Here is a 16,446-nt window from a genome sequence, read left to right on the forward strand (position 1 = left end):
TCTGCCTCCCAAATGCTGGGATTAAAGATGTGTGCTACCACCGCCATATACCAGTTTTTATGTCACCTTAGGAATCCTGAGGTAATCTAACACCACCACCACACACACACACACACACACACACACACACACACACACACTTCTCCTTCCCCTTCTTCCATCCCTCCCTCTCACATAGGATTTCATGTAACCCAGGCTGGCCTCAAACTGACCCTGTAGCTGAAGATAATGTTCAGTTCCTGATCCTCCTGAATCTAACTACCTCACAAAGGCTGAGAGGATTTTGAAACCAAGATCCAAAGCCTGGTGAGCTCATTGCTACTGAGATATCATTGCTTCTAGAACCTCCAAAGAAAAAAGAACTACAAAGGTATGCATAGACACCCTTACACATATATAAATTCATCTCTTCATATTTTATATTGCTGGGTTAATTTAAAACACTAATTTGCATTGAAATCACAGAAGAGTGTGTGAGAAAGAAGGGGTGAATGTGATTCATGAAATACTATTCTCTATATTAATATAGACTACTGAGAAGAAATGGTTCAGCAGTTAAGAGCACTTACTGCTCTTACAGAGGACCTGGCATCAGTCCTCAGTATCCACATAGTGGCTCCCAGCTGTCTAGAACAACAGTTCTAGAAGATCCAACACCCTCTTTGGACTCCTGCACATATGTGATGCATGTAGCATCACCAGGCACACATGTGCACACATAGCAAATACGCACACATAGCAAATACGCACACATAGCAGTTCTCTTTAACAAATAAAACACAAGCTTATAGCAGTGTCTCTGAGTCCGATGTCGCAGTCCAGGAGCCTTTTCTCCACTCTGTGATGATGAGTTTATGCCATTTATTTACAAGATAACTTTGATAAGGGATGCCCAGAACGCTGGCAAAAATGTTATTTGTAGGTGAGTCTAGGGTGGTTTTCAGATTCCTAGAGAAGCTCTGTCCTCAGAAACCTGGCTGGGCACCATCCGACTCATGAGGGTCTAATCAAATGGAAGAAAAGACAAAGAGACAAAGAAAAGGTCAGAGACAAAGAGAACCTTCTGTCTTTCTCCTTGAGCAAGGACATCTATTTCTGCCCTCAGACACTGGACTCCTAGTTCTACGCTGTAGATCAGTACTGCCCTGTCTTCCTTACCACCCATTCTCATGCCCTGGACCTTGGACTAGGAGGCACACCAGCAGCAGCCCTGCTTCATCAGCTCTCGGACACAGGCCACACTCACTCTCCAGACCACATGTTGGTCGAGGGGTTTCTTGGCTTCCCTGACTGCGTGAGGCCAGGCAGATAGTAAAACTCCTCATTCGTATCTATGTAAGTAGTGTTGGTTCTGTGTCTCTAGAGAGCCCTGACTGATACATTCTGGTTTTATATTTATAAATTCCTCCTCAGCAGTGAGAAGTCTGGTTTCTGTTATCATCAGTGTAGTTCCTTGTTTACCCAACCCTCCTGTTTGTAGCAATCCCTACTATGCAAGGATCTTCGCTTCTCATCCTTCTTCCCAGTTGCTGATGAATCATTCAGCTCTTGCTATTTTTTTTCAAAGTGTTAATCAAGCTTGGCAGTAGTCTTGTGACATATATATATATATATATATATATATATATATATATATATATATATATATCACTTGATACATCCCAGTGAACCTATCTCCTCCCCATAGTACCACTTAAGCCACCACTGTGAAAGCATTTAGCATTGTATTGTTACCTTGTACCAAGGACAATTCAAATAGCATCCAGTGGCACAGTGATCTAGCGCCAAAGTCCTGTCCTATGCCTGTGTTGGGTTGAGGAGCCCCCTTCTAAACCCAAGCACAAGAGGCAGGTGTTGCCAGAAGCAGACCTGAACACAGACCAGAAAGCAGGTCTGTAGGGCAGCTGCTGACACAGGAGGAAAGGGAGCAGGGCCAGGCTACCTATCCCGGTAGACAAGCTAAGACATGAATGAATGTTAGACAAGGCAAGTCCCCTGCCACTTGGGTTACTTGAGTAACCCAACCAATGGGAGCAGAATAAGTGTACAACAAAGACATATTCCCAAGGAAATCCCATAACCCTAGATCCTGATCGGTGAAGTAACTTGGCACAGATGTTTGTGGATTTGGGCTTAAAAACCTTGTAGGATCTTAACTCAGGGTCATGGTTCAGTTCCTGAATCTGGACCACGGCCCTGGTCGACAAGTCCTGAGGCATATGCTCAATAAACTGTCCCTGTCTGACTGAGATCGGCGTTTCTGTGGTTCGTGAGGTGATTCCTGGATCCCAACAGTTTTAAGAGTCAAGAGAAATGCCTTTGTGTGAGCAATAGCGGTGTTTGCCCCTAATGCCAGCACTCAGGAGGAAGAGGCAGATGGATCTCTGTGAGTCTATGCAGCCTGCTCTACATTCCTAGGACACCTAGGACAGCTAGGGCTACACAATAGAGAATCCCTGTCTTGAAAAGACCAAATAAATAAGTTAAAAGAAATTTTTCTTTATTTTTACCCTTTAATTTGGTTGTTGAGTTGACTATAAATAGAATGTTTAATTGAAAATGAATTTTTATAAAGAGCTTAAAGGAGGCCTCCTCCTAGGACATTGCTTAGAGCAGTGGGTCTCAACTGTCCTAAAGCTATGACCCCTTGATACAGGCCCTCATATTGTGATGACCCCCCAACCATATGTGCTGGATCAGACATATGACTAAATTGGTAGAGTGCTTACCGAGCAGGAAGTCCTGACTTCTGACCCCAGCACTGCATAAAACCAGATGTGACGGTCCACACCTGCAAGCCCAGTGCTGAGGAGGTAGAGGCAGGAGGATCATAAATTCAAGGATATGGTTACAAATGGGTTCTAGGCCAGCCTAAGACAAAAAAAGGCCCTGTCTCCAAGGAAACTAAACAACTTAAAAAGTGTCCTTTAATTGTTAGATGTGGTGGTACACCTTTAATCCCAGCACCCATGGGGCAGAGGTGGGTGGGTCTCTGAATTCTAGGCCAGCCAGGACTTCGTAAGGAGAGTCTTGTCGGTTTGCTTGCTTGCTTAGATTGGTTTGGTTTGCTTTGGTTTAAACAAACGCTTTCATCTTTTGATCCCTTTATGGGACAGAGTTTTAGGTTTTTAAAATATATGTATGTATGTATTTAATACATATGAGTATACTGTAGTTGTCTTCAGACAAACCAGAAGAGGGCATTGGAACTCATTACAGATGGTTGTGAGCCACCATGGTTGCTGGGGATTGAACTCAGGACCTCTGGAAGAACAATCAGAGCTCATAACCACTGAGCCATCTCTCCAGCCCCCCCCCCTTTTTTTTATTAGTTAGAAAGTAGTTATTCCAGCCGAACTCTGTCTTTGAAAAAATAAAATAAAATTAAAAGGACCTTAAGGAGATCTCTAAGAGATAAGAGTTAGTCCTGGCCTGTCTGTCCATCTGGATGTGGTACTGTCTGGGTGTAGTGCTGACAGATCTCTACTCCTTGTGCTAAGAGTCAATCTCCCCTTGTTGATGGAAGCCTGGTAGAGAGAATTGAAAACAGATGAATTTGTTCCTTGGAGGGCCTGCTTTCAGGCATACAGTGGGAGGTCAGTAAACACTCCCCTCTGAACTTGCTGAGTCTCAGATCTCTGCAGCTCAAAATGATCCTTTTGTCACTGTGGTATGTCCTGGACCCCTTTGGACAAGTGATCTGCTTAGGTTTTTGTTTTGTTTGTTTTGTTTTTATTTTCTGTAAATATTTAGGAGTTGTAGTGGACAAAAGATGGCCATGAGCTCCTTTATAAATCAGGATCTGTCACTGCTGGTCACTGTCTGGACCATGTGCTTCCAGGATCTGGGAACTGAAATAAAGGCAGAGTAGCAAAGAAACTATTCAAAACCAGAGGGTGACTACAGGTCAGAAATACACTCTAACCTAGCAGCCTCCCTGAGAGGGTATAGCAGCCCAGGTTAATGTTTGGAGCCTCCTTTTATGGGATTCCAGAGAAGGGGGAGGAGCCAGTTACTACAAACTCTTTTTTTTTTTTTTCCTTAGCATCTGGGGGTGGTAGGCTGAGGCAAAAGAATCACCTAAGAGCAAGGCCAGCCCGGCTCTCCTTTCTTTTGCGCCAGTGACAGCATGTGACAGCATGTGACAGCATGTGGCAGCATGTTCTAGACACTTCTCTGCTCCTTACACGTGTTACTTAGGAATTGGAGAATTTTCAGTGTTGGCCCAGTGAGATCTCCATCTCCTTTTCAAGTTTGCCGTTGCCTGGTCACACCTTCACTCCATTAAGGACTGGTGGAATTACAGGCATCTGGTTCAGAACTGATGCACTGGTAATAGCCCCTCATTCTTTTCTCAAGGAAGACTACTGGCAATTCAGAAAGGACCACCTGATATTTTTAAGGTCAGTTGAAGCTGACAAGGACCTGTCTGATTTACCAGAAACACTTCTCATGTCCTTGCATGTTTTTTTCATTGTTTTTTTTTTTTTTTTAAGGTTGCTTTGTTTTGCAAAGGCGCTGTCTCCCTCAGTGTGGTACCCAGGTGGACTCAGCTGCAGCCTGTGGCCAGAGACATTAACTATCAGAGGTGAACTTGGAGGGAAACAGAGAGGAGGCAGCTGGCAGCACCTGCAAGCTCCCTGCTCCTCGTCATCCCTCTCACTCTCCACTCCCCTCCCAGGCTGCAAGAGCCTTCTGGAAAGCTGCCGCCTGGCCTGGGTCAGATTGCCTACACACCGCTGCCTCCCAAGCCAGTGTTCCCAACCTTAAGCCAGTACACATTTATAGAACAATTCCATGTGATCCTGTGGAAGGCAGACCACAGCCAGAGGACAGTGCTTCGATGTGACCTCAGAGAGAGGCCTCTTACCCCTTACTTCTCTCCACACTACGAGGACATTGGGTAAGTGAATCTCGGACTGATGGCTTCATTCCTTTGATGCATGCTGGTAACCTGGTTTGGCTACTGAGGGTAGAGGGTTTCACAATTTTCTCCTTATAAAGTGAAATTCAAAGCACATCTGTGCTTCCCCTCCTCCCACACAGCCCCTTACACCAAATGAACTGCCTTTCTTTTTTCTTTCTAATACATTACTGGTTACTTAGGGTAGAATACAAACCCATGGATCTGGACCATGGTCCCTCCGTTTATAAAATAAGGGATTTCTCGTGGGCTCTGAGGTTCTGTCCTTTCCAAGTGTTGGTGGTTGTGCAGGATAACCTCTTGAGAGCCCCTAAGACAGAGGGGGACCGTTATTTTAAAATCCATCTTGCTGTTGGCCTTGGGGTAGCTGAGAATATACTGCTGTCAACCTTCATTAGTAGCTTTTCAGACCTTTTGTTGATGTTGTCCCTGCCAAATCCATGAGCTGCCATCTGGTTTCCACAAGGCTGCATTTCTGAGTTTAACTTGGTATCACTTACAGTTGAATCATCAGGTCAAAGCTGGAATTGGGCAAAATCAGTTCTGTTACTCAAAGGTGTAGGGGTGTGTGTGTGTGTGTGTGTGTGTGTGTGCGTGTGTATGACTATGTAATGTTTTTACCATGTCCCCCAAACCATAAGGGCAGTGAGACGCAAATTACTTACCCAGATTCCTTCACCTATCATCTATCATGGAATACCAGAGTCTACATTTGCACGGAGGGCTGAACTCGGACAGGGTGTGGTTCAGCTGAAAGAGTATCTCCTAGCACACATCGAGTCTTTGCTTCAATCCCCAGCACCTGGCCAATATTGCATAACCCAGGAGTGGTGGGTAAGATGTATAACGCACTGGAGTCAGGAGAGTCAGGTTCAAGATCATACTCTCCATTTACATAGGTTTCAAGGACAGCCTAAGCTACCTAAGACTGGGTCCCCTCCCCACCTCACCCCTCAAAAGCAACATAACACTTCTAGGTTTAGTTGCTGCTTGCTTTCAAATCAGCCCACTGTCCTTTGTTTTGGGGGTTCTGTGCTCAGGTCTGGCAAGAGCCCCGTTGGCTTCTCTCACCTTCTTCCTGTATAGCTAGGTTCAGAGGAAAACTTCTCAGCTAGTTTTGCTGTAACTATGATCCTGGGTTTCCAGATTTGCATCCGGTTGCTATGCAGGCGTATCAGACAGGACTTGGGCCATTTAAAAAGATCCCTGCCACCATTGTCTCTGAGAACTCTATTTGCTGGACAGAAGTAGCTTGTTGGAGTACTTGATAGGGATATTGCCTAAGTGAAGGAGAGGAGAAGAAAGGAGACGATGGGTGGAATTTGAAGAAGAGTTTGGGAACTGGTTGTATATGAAAAAGTAAGAGAAATTAATCAATGGAGGAGCAGTAGCCAGACATCCATCCCTTCTTTCCACATAGCAACACTCAAGGGTACCATTCTTTCATATTCTTTTTTTTTTTTTTTTTTTTTTTTTTTGGTTTTTCGAGACAGGGTTTCTCTGTGTAGCCCTGGCTGTCCTGGAGCTCACTCTGTAGACCAGACTGACCTCGAACTCAGAAATCCGCCTGCTTCTGCCTCCCAAGTGCTGGGATTAAAGGTGTGTGCCACTACGCCTGGCTCCATTCTTTCATATTCTTAACTGGAAATGCTGTGGTTATGTTCCACACAGACATAAGCTCCACCCACACAGAGCTCCTGTTCTACTGGATGAGGTTGATATGAAGGAGACCATCACCATGAGGTTTAGAGTTATGATGGTCTCAGGCCACGTGACTGTAAGAATGGGTCTTCTAAATAGAAATGGAAAGGCAAAAAAACAGGGACCTGCTTAGGGGGAAAGATGGGGAATTTACTTTTGAATAGATTAGTCCGCTGCAGTCATTAAATAGAGATGCCCAGTAGAGAGAGAGAAGTTAAGAGAAATGAGATGTCCGAGAGAGCCAGTGGACTCTCCAAGGAACAGACTGAGCTAGACAATTGGGTCCCGGTTCTCAGGAGACAGCATTCTTGGGAGGGTGGGAAGAACACGAGAAGAGCAGGACTGAGCAGCCCCTTAAGTAAAGGCTTGAGGAGAAGAGGATGGAAGAGGAAGGTAGAGCCAGAAGCGGCCAGGGCTATGCAGGTACTAAGAGGGGAGCTGGGATAAGGTCGGGAGAATTTGTTGTGTGGCTAGAGAGCAGCCTGAAGCAGCTTTCCCAACGAGTGATGGCTCCCTTTAGCTCTTAGGGAGACTATTCTCAGCTGGGTTCCTTGTCCTGCCCTCCTTAATTTCAGTAAGTATAGGGGAGGGTTCTCCGTCACAGATCTTTACCCTTTACCGTGAGGGGACTCTTTTGGCTCACTTTCAGGGCTCTTATCAGTTATACAGAGAGAATATCTGATTGATCCATTTTGAGCCAGACTCTAGTCCTGGTACCAATAGTATAAATATCCAGAGGTGGGTATGTGTAGCTGCCCAAAGCTACTCAGTCAGTCAAAAGTTGCGGAAAGAGTTAGGGAGGTAACAGGTGGAAAGGGTGTTGAGTGGGTTTTCAGAGTAAAGTACAAAAACAAGCCTCTGGATGTGGCTGTTCAAGTGTGTGGTTCATGGCAGTAGAGTTGAAAGCCAAGTACAAGCTTGTCAGTGGCATCTTTTGTAGGTCTCTGACAGTCCATTGGGACTCTTAGCCCTGGGTTAATTCATCCGTGTTTGACAGTGGTGTTTTGATACCCCTAGCCCACAGAAGCAGATTTGTCCCTGTTTTAATCCAGCAAGACGCCTGTGTACACCAGGAGAGTCAAGATCACTGCACTTGCCAGTGTTCTGTGAATGTTATTAATGTGGGTGTTTAAAATTGACACTGTGGAGAGAGGCTGTGATGTGTGAAGGCTCCGAGTTTGTGACCTAAAAAGGGGAAATTCTCTCAGCACTCAAGTCAGGGAACGGCACCGGCAGAGCTCTGTGCCAGAACTGGTGCCAAAGAATCGTGAAGAGATTAAACCCAGCAACAAGAGCCACACAGAGATGGGTGTTCAGCAGGCAAGCTAATGCATCTGTACAAAGCTCGAGAGTGAGTGACAGAACCTGTGCCTTGGTCTTCAAGGCATTCAAAAAAAAAAAAAAAAAATCCCGGTTCACCTAAAGACTGCCCTTTCCCAAAGTAGCCACCTTCACACTTCCAAAATCAAGCCGCAAAACTTATCCTGTGTACTCTGGTATCTCAAAAAGCAAATGAGAAAAACAAAAGAAAACAAAAACCAAGCAACATAGCATTCCTAGGTTTTGTTGCTGCTTTCAATTCAGCCCCCTGTTCTTTGTTTTGGGGGTTCTGTGCTCAGGTCTGGTAGGACCCTCTCAGTTCCCCTCACCTTCTTCCTGTATAGCTAGGTTCAGAGGAAAACTTCTCAGCTAGTTTTGCTGTAACTATGATCCTGGGTTTCCAGATTTGCATCCGGTTGCTATGCAGGTGTATCAGACAGGACTTGGGCCATTTAAAAAGATCCCTGCCGCCATTGTCTCTGAGAACTCTACTTGCTGGACAGAAGTAGCTTGCTTCTGCATTGGCTCTGATGGGGATCTTGCCCAAGTGAAGGAGAGGAAAACGGAGGAGATGGAAGGGATTTGAGGAGTAAGGGTGGAGGCTTGTGTATGAAAAGCAAATGGAGCACCAGGAGCTTGAACAGGGCGAGAGTCTGGGAAAGCAGACTGCTAAGTGCAACACAGTTTCTCATTTCAAGGGGACATAATTTTATAAATGAACCTGTGAACTTGAAAAAGAAAATGTGGTTCTGGCTGAGCATGGTGCCACATGCACACGGCCCCAGCACTCTGGAGCCAGAGGTATGAAGTGTTATTTGGAGGCCAGATGTGCTCCATAATACCCTGTTTCAAACACAAAATGACAACAAGAATAACAAAAATATAGCTCTAGCTTAACTTTTGGTCATTCAGGAAAACAATTCCTGCCGGGCAGTGGTGGCACACACCTTTAATCCCAACACTTGGGAGGCAGAGGCAGGCAGATCTCTGAGTTCGAGGCCAACCTGGTCTACAGAGTGAGTTCCAGAACAGCCAGGGCTATACAGAGAAACCCTGTCTCAAAAAACCAAAACCAAAATAGAAAACAATTCCTAAATATGCTTCTGCTGAGATGGATAATGTGGTGTGATACAGGATTGACTGTGATAGTGTGTGTCATATTTCATAGCAAACAGAAGAAATGACTACGCCTTGAATTTTGATCTGTCATAAGATCATGGTGTCATGTGTCCTAGTCCTCTGCATAGTGCCTGGTGATGATGTGTTTGCTTTGGGGACATTCATGACGAACTGCTGCTGTAGCTGATTAATCTCTACTCACCAGAGGTGACAATGCATGCCCTTTGATACTGCCTCAATACTCTGGATTCTCAAATGAAAGACAGACAGACAGACAGACAGACAGACACACACACACACACACACACACACACACACACACGGCCTTCTATTTAATATGCCTTAATGGCTCAATGGCTGGGCCATACCAAACTTCCACATTGCTAGCACCTCCCCCACAATACTCCTCAGTTATTACTTACTAAAATCTATATCCCATCTTTGCTATCACAGACCCAGGCCTGCAACCCTCCTGAGCCTCAATCCCCAACTCTTACATGTTGGCAGTCTCTTTGTCTCCCTGTCTCTCTGTCCTACATTTCTCAGGCCTGGACCTCCTTCATCTCCCATCAATGGCAATTCCCCTTCCTCAGTCACTTGCCTGAGAATCCTGAAGTCCCGCCTCTGTCTCCCTGCCTAGCCATCGGCTCCTGTATTTGGGGTTCTGTGCCGCTGGCAATTTTTATTTACCAGGCAACTAGGACCTGGGACCCGCAGTGTCTTACACACAGATGTGTGGGTTCCCATGTAATTTTGGGAGCTGAATTAACACAAGTAGTATTAGAACCAATCCACAACAAACATTTGTCAGGAACACCTCTCCTTCCTCAGCTCTTGCCTGCTTCACTGACCCAGGATTTTCTAATTTTTGTAAGCATCTTTTCATTTAGCATAAAGCAATTCAGCTGATTTTGGTATCTAGGTCTACAGATACCAACTGGAAAGAAGCAGTCGAGGAAGAGACGATACATGCCCACAGGTTATGATTGTCTTCTGTCAGACACATAAAAGCACAAGGGAAATCAAAGAGATATCCTTAGAAGATGTGTTCACACATGGAAAGAACAGTCCATAGGCCCAAGTTCTGGAGTGGGTCATGGTTAGATACACTGTCCCAAACTCACATAGATGGGAGGAGGGCTGAGCTGGAGCTTGGGAAACAACACTTAAACTTAAGAGTTCATTGGAGGCCATGGTTCTCCTGTCTCAAGTACAACAGAGAAATTCACTTTGGAAAATTCAGATAATGTCAGGCTTGGTGATGTATACCTGTAACCAAAACACTAAGCAAACAGAGGCAGGAGGATTGTTCAGACTCAAGGCCAATCTGATCTACCTTGTGAGTTCCAAGACAGCCAAAGCTACACAGTGAGACCTTGTCTTAAAGGAGGGTAGGGGGATGGAGACATGGCTCAACCATTAAGAACACTGGATGCTTTTCTAGAGGACCTGGGTTTGATTCTCAGCACCCACATGATGGTGTTCTTGGGGATTGAGGTCCTAGAGCAGTGCAAGATTTGTCTGCAGAAGAGGAGCTTGGGGGACTGACTTACATTAGTGTGGCAAAAGGGGGCAGTCAACCCTCTAGTATCCTTGCCTGTCCAAGTTTGGGCAAGGTCCTGACAGCAGATGAGGTGAAAGGCAGTTCTTTGTCCAGTGATCAGTGCTGGCAAATCTGCAGCAGGTTCGGAGGGGAGTCTGCTGGTGCCCCAGCAGAGGTACCCAGAGGCTGGTATCTGTCTGACACAGGAGGCCTTCGGGCCTTTTCCTGCTCTTCCCTTTCAGCAAACACTCAAATGCTACACTCAGCAGATCTTTCCAAAGGAGGTTGAGGCCCATTGTCTAGCCTCTTAAGTTCTTTCTTAAAAATACCTGACTTTGAATATTATTTTATAATAAACAGACTTTATTTTTACTTATTTGCCCTAGTCTTGACTTTGACAAGATATACAGAAGACTAAAGTTCATCCCTGAAAATGAATTACATTTGGACTTGGCATGACTACAAACATAATTCTGAGCACATTAAAGAGTGTGACCACTTGTAAGGTGATGGAGTAACTTACACATCTTAGTTACCTTTTAACACTTTATAACAGATTAGTAGCCTTTATAAGAGAAGGATTTCATAATTTTATCCCTGTTAAGTTATACTTTTGAAGATTTTTTAGTATCAGAATAAACTTTAAACCATAAATAAAGTCCATGGAGAGACTGGAACCTCAGGTTTCTGATCCTTTATAGTATACCCATACAAAATATTACAGTTTCTTCTGCTATGCAGTTTTTTCCAAAAAGCTAAAGCTTAACAAATTTAGCAAAGACAGAGTAGTTAGACGTACACGTTTAAGTCAGTTTCTATTAGCTTAGGTAGACCTTAATAGCCCCAGGAATTCATAAACCTTATTTATGAAACATATGTTGCTATTAAGTTCTATTTTCATAAGCAAGAGTTGAATCTAAGTTATATACATTGTGTGCTATAGCAAATCTATTTTAGTATGGTATATCAAATTAAGATTACCTATACATAATTTTGGTTTTTCTTTTGTTTTTCTTTTTTCTTTTGTTTTTTTGTTTTATTTTTTGTTTTGTTTTGTTTTTCAAGACAGGGGTTCTCTGTGTAGCCTTCACTGTCCTGGAACTCACCCTATAGACCAGGCTGGCCTCAAGCTCACAGAGATCCGCCTGCCTCTGCCCCTCCATCCCACCCCACCCTTGGATCTATACATAGATTTTTAACTACCAGCCAGTTGTTACAAGTTTCAAGATAACCTTTTATGTTAGAGATTTTAGGGATTTTTTTTAAAAAAAAACAGTGTCATTATTCCTATAGAACCTAAGATAAAGAAAGTTTACATTTCAACCAAGGTTGATAGCAAACAAAATCAAGGAAAAGGAGGTGGCATTCAGAGAGCTAAACAATTGAAATATTACTTTGTCACTTGTTACCTCTATTGGAATAGTTTTCTCCTTAGCTGTTCTCAAGCACATAGTGTCTTTTTTGGAATGTTTGACATTGTTCTTCTCCCTGTCACAGAGTCAGGTGGGCAGCCTGATACCCAGGACAAAGGCTTTGGAGAAAACTTTTAAATAAAAACACTTGGGTCCAGACCAGGCATGTCAATCTCATCTCCAGTGCTAGCTTTTAATAGAATAGTAGAGTATGTGTCAATATTTCTATATTATCCATACCTGAAACACATTTGAATTTCTGAAAAACTGAACCCAATGATCAGAGGGAGCAGAGAGCAAAGAAGACTTAGAGATAAGACATTTTTGAGAACAGAGAGTATTTAGAATTAAGGGGCTTGGGGACCATTTGCTTGTGAGGTGTCAGAAGTTGTCACAATCTTTGAGAGTTTAGGAACTGAGTTTGCCATCTTCTGGCCACTGAGACTAATTTATGTGGTTTGGACTGAGAGCAAGCTATCTGTAGCAAGACAATGCAGCTTAACGGAGTGTGAGTCTAAGGAAAGAAAGAGATGAGAGAAGGCAGGTGAGGAGCCAATGAGTCTAATTAGTGCCCTGCTTCTTTAGTTCAGATTCCAGCAAGAGAGACAGAGAAAGCTCCAGGAGGCAGTGAGACACAGAGAAGGTGGAGCGGAGACATCCTAAAAAGGGTGAAGTAAAGGATTTCCAAGAGCAAGGTGGGGACGGGAGAATCTTAGAAAAGGGGTTGTAAGATTCTTGCCCGAGGGAAGAGTCCCGTGGTGTAGAATGGTGGTGGCACAGGGAGGGGGAGGGGAAAGTGCTGCAAGACAGCCTCCATCTGAGGACAAACCCAAGGTATCAAGACATGATACCCAGGATCAGTGGAGGGGTGTCCTCCTCTTCCATGAGATGGGGCACCCAAAAGGGCACAAGGAGGCTGCCTAGCTTACTAGCACAACTTTTGTAGCAGGCTCCACTAAAGGGGAGGAGGAGGAGGAGGAAGCAGGCCGCTTTGAAAGGGTCCTTATCTGAATAAATGAGGAGACACAAGTGGGTAGAGTGGGTGGAAGAGAGAAACAGCTGAAGACACAGACTCTAAAATTTGGAGTCAGATATGGTGGGTGACAGAGGCCAGCAGAGGTAAATGATTTATTCCACAGGAAAGCCAAGTTGGCAGTTTTGGCTAAGTTAAAGGTCTTGTGGTCCTAAAGGGGCATCCAGGTGTCCCTTCCAGGTTTCAGTACCAAATGTCAGTAGGTTTGGCAAGAAACCAACCAACAAAGACACTCCTTGGATACAAAGCAGTTTGTTTAAAAACAAACAAACAAACATGCTTGCCAGGCTGCCTTGGGCAGCAGCTGCAAAAGCTTGCTGGGGTTTATATGGGTATATGGCAGAGGGAGGGTGCTCAAAAACCTGAAGCGCCAGGAGGTTCATGTGGGGAGACTTTCAGTCAGATGAGGTACTGACAGTTTTAGCTAGAACATTCAGCCAGCCTTTAAGGGCTTCAGAGAAACGATTTAGTCTTCTTTTTTCCAGCAAAACCCAGCTCAGATATTGAAGCCATTGCTCTAAAACATTGCCATCAGCACTGCCATTCTGGGCTGACTTTGTGACATAACAATGTGGAGCAAGCCAGTAAGTAGTGTTCCTTCATGGCCTCTGTTAGAGCCCTTAACCCATACATACATACACACACACACACATACACACACATACACACACACACACACACATACACATATATATAAAACAGCCTATTGTTTGCTTTCCTCTCAGATATACAGGTTTTACCTAAATTCCTCCTCCTTTGTTTGTCCAACTCACTGTCTTTCTCCCTTACCCTTTTTATTTACTTCTGTGTAATCCTTCATTTTCTTCATTTCCTCACATTCTTCAATTACCTTTATCAAACTTAGATTTGGATTTATTCCTCCTCTGGTGTCTTGTGATCTATTTATTTCCAGAATAGCTTTGTCTTTTTCTCTATTCCTTTCCTGCATTTAATCAATTCTCTTTGATCCTGCCTAGTCACGGTTCCTTCCTTCCTTTCCTTATTCTCTCTCAACATTTCTGAGCCTTGTTCTGTCACAGTTAACTGTATGTTTTTTTCTGAGCCTTGTTCCGTCACAGTTAACTGTATGTTTTTGATCTTTGATGTTTTTTCTAGTATAGCTTTGTTCATTTCTATTTGCACTGTTAAGTTTCTTATCCAAGGTACTTTGCATATATTCAAATGTTTGAGAGTGCTGGCTTAAGTTTCTTCCTACTTCATGGCTGGATTTAGTGTGTACAGAGGTTTTTGTTTGTTTTTGTTTTTGTTGTTTAAAAGATGTATGTGAAGAATTGTCTCCTGGCTTTCTTTTCATTGACTCTGCATGGATCTATTGGCAGTTTTGTGCATCTTTTCCAGGCTGAGCCATCTCTGGATTCCTGGCTGTCAGTCCTGGCTCTGACTCCACCTGAGAGACCATGGGTTCTGTAATCAGATGCCAAGAAAGCTTCCTAGGCCTTTGACTCTGTGTTTTTTGTTTTTGTTTTGTTTTGTTTTGTTTTGTTTTTGGTTGGTTGGTTGGTTTTCCTTTTGGGAGAACTCCAAATGTTCTTTTCAATACATGGGGTGCTTCTGTGTCTGCTTTTTTTCCTCCCCCAGAGTCCATGAATTTTGAGGACTGCCTTTAACGTCCACCTGTCCCTGTATGTCCCCTATGTTTTGAAACCCCTCCCTCTAAATCCTCCTCTGGCCATTTTAAAGGATCGGACATGAATTCTAGTTCAGCCTAGGCTCCATTATTACCTGCTTCTGCTTCCCTACAACTTTCTTGGGATATAAGTCAGCCTGATGATTATAAACATTCATAGGAGTGTGGAAGACAAAAATTGACAACATGTGCTGGGGTTTTCTGACCACACTCTATTCACAGTTGTTCTGCAGAGTGCTGTCTTCGTTTGGATTTTACTGCTGGGAGCAGACCCCATGTCCAAGGCACTCTTATAAAGGACAAGATGTAACTGGGGCTGGTTTACAGGTTCAGAGGTTCAGTCCATTATCATCAAGGTGGGAAGCACGGAATCATGCAGGCTGACTTCGAGCTGGAGGAACTAAGAGTTTAGATCTTGATCAGAAGGCAGCCAGGAGAAGAATGTTTCCTGCAGGCAGCCAGGAAGCTCTTTCACACTGGGTGAAGCTTTAGCATAGGAGGAGACCTGAAAGTCTACCCCGACAGTGATACACACATCCTCCAACAAGGCCATACCTACTCCAACAAGGCCACACCTCTTAATAGTGCTACTACCCCATGGGCCACGCATAAGTCTATGAGGGCCAAACCGATTCAAACCACCACACGTGCTTTCCCTTCTCTTTCCATTCCCTGAAGACAGAGAGGCTTGCTTTGTGTGTGTGTCACTTCTTTTCCTCATACAGGGAAGGAGTTTTAGAGTCAGGGGGCTGGGGTGCCTCTATTATTTCCCTCTACCAGGAAAGCTAATATAAAAACAGGCAACTGTACTGCCGGGGGTGGGGTGGGGGTTGTATAGTTGACCCAAACAGTACTTACCAAACTTCTCTGTTGACTTAGACATTTAGATTAGGTTAGATTGGATGGATGGAGTAACGTTGGAGTGGATGGAGTGACATGGGAATGATAGGAAGCAGACAGGTGTCCCCTGAGGCAGAATTATTCTTTCATCATAATAACTAAAGGCCCACAGTGTCTCTGCACAAAAGAGACTGTGCTCTCCTGACACGTGGGGTCTTGAATTGCTATCAGACAGAAAAGGAGGAAGTTTGGGGACAGAAGAGTCCATCCCAGAAGGTCAGCTCCCTTGAAGTCGGGACATGGAGGGTATCAGTGAGTTTAGTCTGTGGAATTCCTGATTAGCAGCTTCCATGGGCGTTATCAGTCAACTCAAGCTCCCTTCAGGAACTTCTCAGCCCATTGCAGGCTTTTCAGTTATTTACCCTTGAGATTATGTAATAATTAGATTTCTAGTTATTTTTTTAAAAATGATGTGCATGGGTGTTTTGTCTATATGTAATATCTATGTACCCCTTGTGTGCCAGGTTCTGGGAAGGTCAGACAAGGGTGTCACATTTCCTGGAACTGGAGTTAGAGATGGGTGTGAATGGCTGTGTGGGTGCTGGAAATTGAATCTGAGGCCTTTGGAAGAGCAGGAAGCACTCTTAACTGCTGATTCTAGCACCCACATTGGGCAGCTCACAACTCCAGCTCTAGGGTGATCTGAGACCTCTGGTCTTGAAGGGCACCCCCACTCATGTGCTCATTCCCACCTACAGACATACACTGGTTTAAAAAATAATCTTAAAATCCTTTAAAACCAAAAAGCTACTTTCTATTTAAATAACTGTAAAGTCTGATAACTGTATTACAAAGTCCTACAATGTCATATGGAGGGCAGATGTCTTCAGTTTCTCAGTTGGGCCT

The 16,446-nt window shown here is 44.2% G+C and overlaps 1 protein-coding gene across 1 annotated transcript in view; it reads left to right on the top strand.

Moving 5' to 3' along the window:
• Window positions 1-4,802: 4,802 nt before the first annotated feature.
• The window catches only part of Tacc2 (transforming acidic coiled-coil containing protein 2), a 208,097-nt gene continuing 196,453 nt past the window's right edge, over window positions 4,803-16,446 (top strand). Inside the window, exon 1 of the mRNA XM_029535953.1 lies at window positions 4,803-4,903. The gene's annotated coding sequence lies outside the window, so the exon portion shown is untranslated. The remainder of the gene's footprint in view (window positions 4,904-16,446) is intronic.

Source organism: Mus pahari, chromosome 1 (genome assembly GCF_900095145.1).
Source record: "Mus pahari chromosome 1, PAHARI_EIJ_v1.1, whole genome shotgun sequence".
NCBI classification, from domain to species: Eukaryota; Metazoa; Chordata; class Mammalia; order Rodentia; family Muridae; genus Mus; species Mus pahari.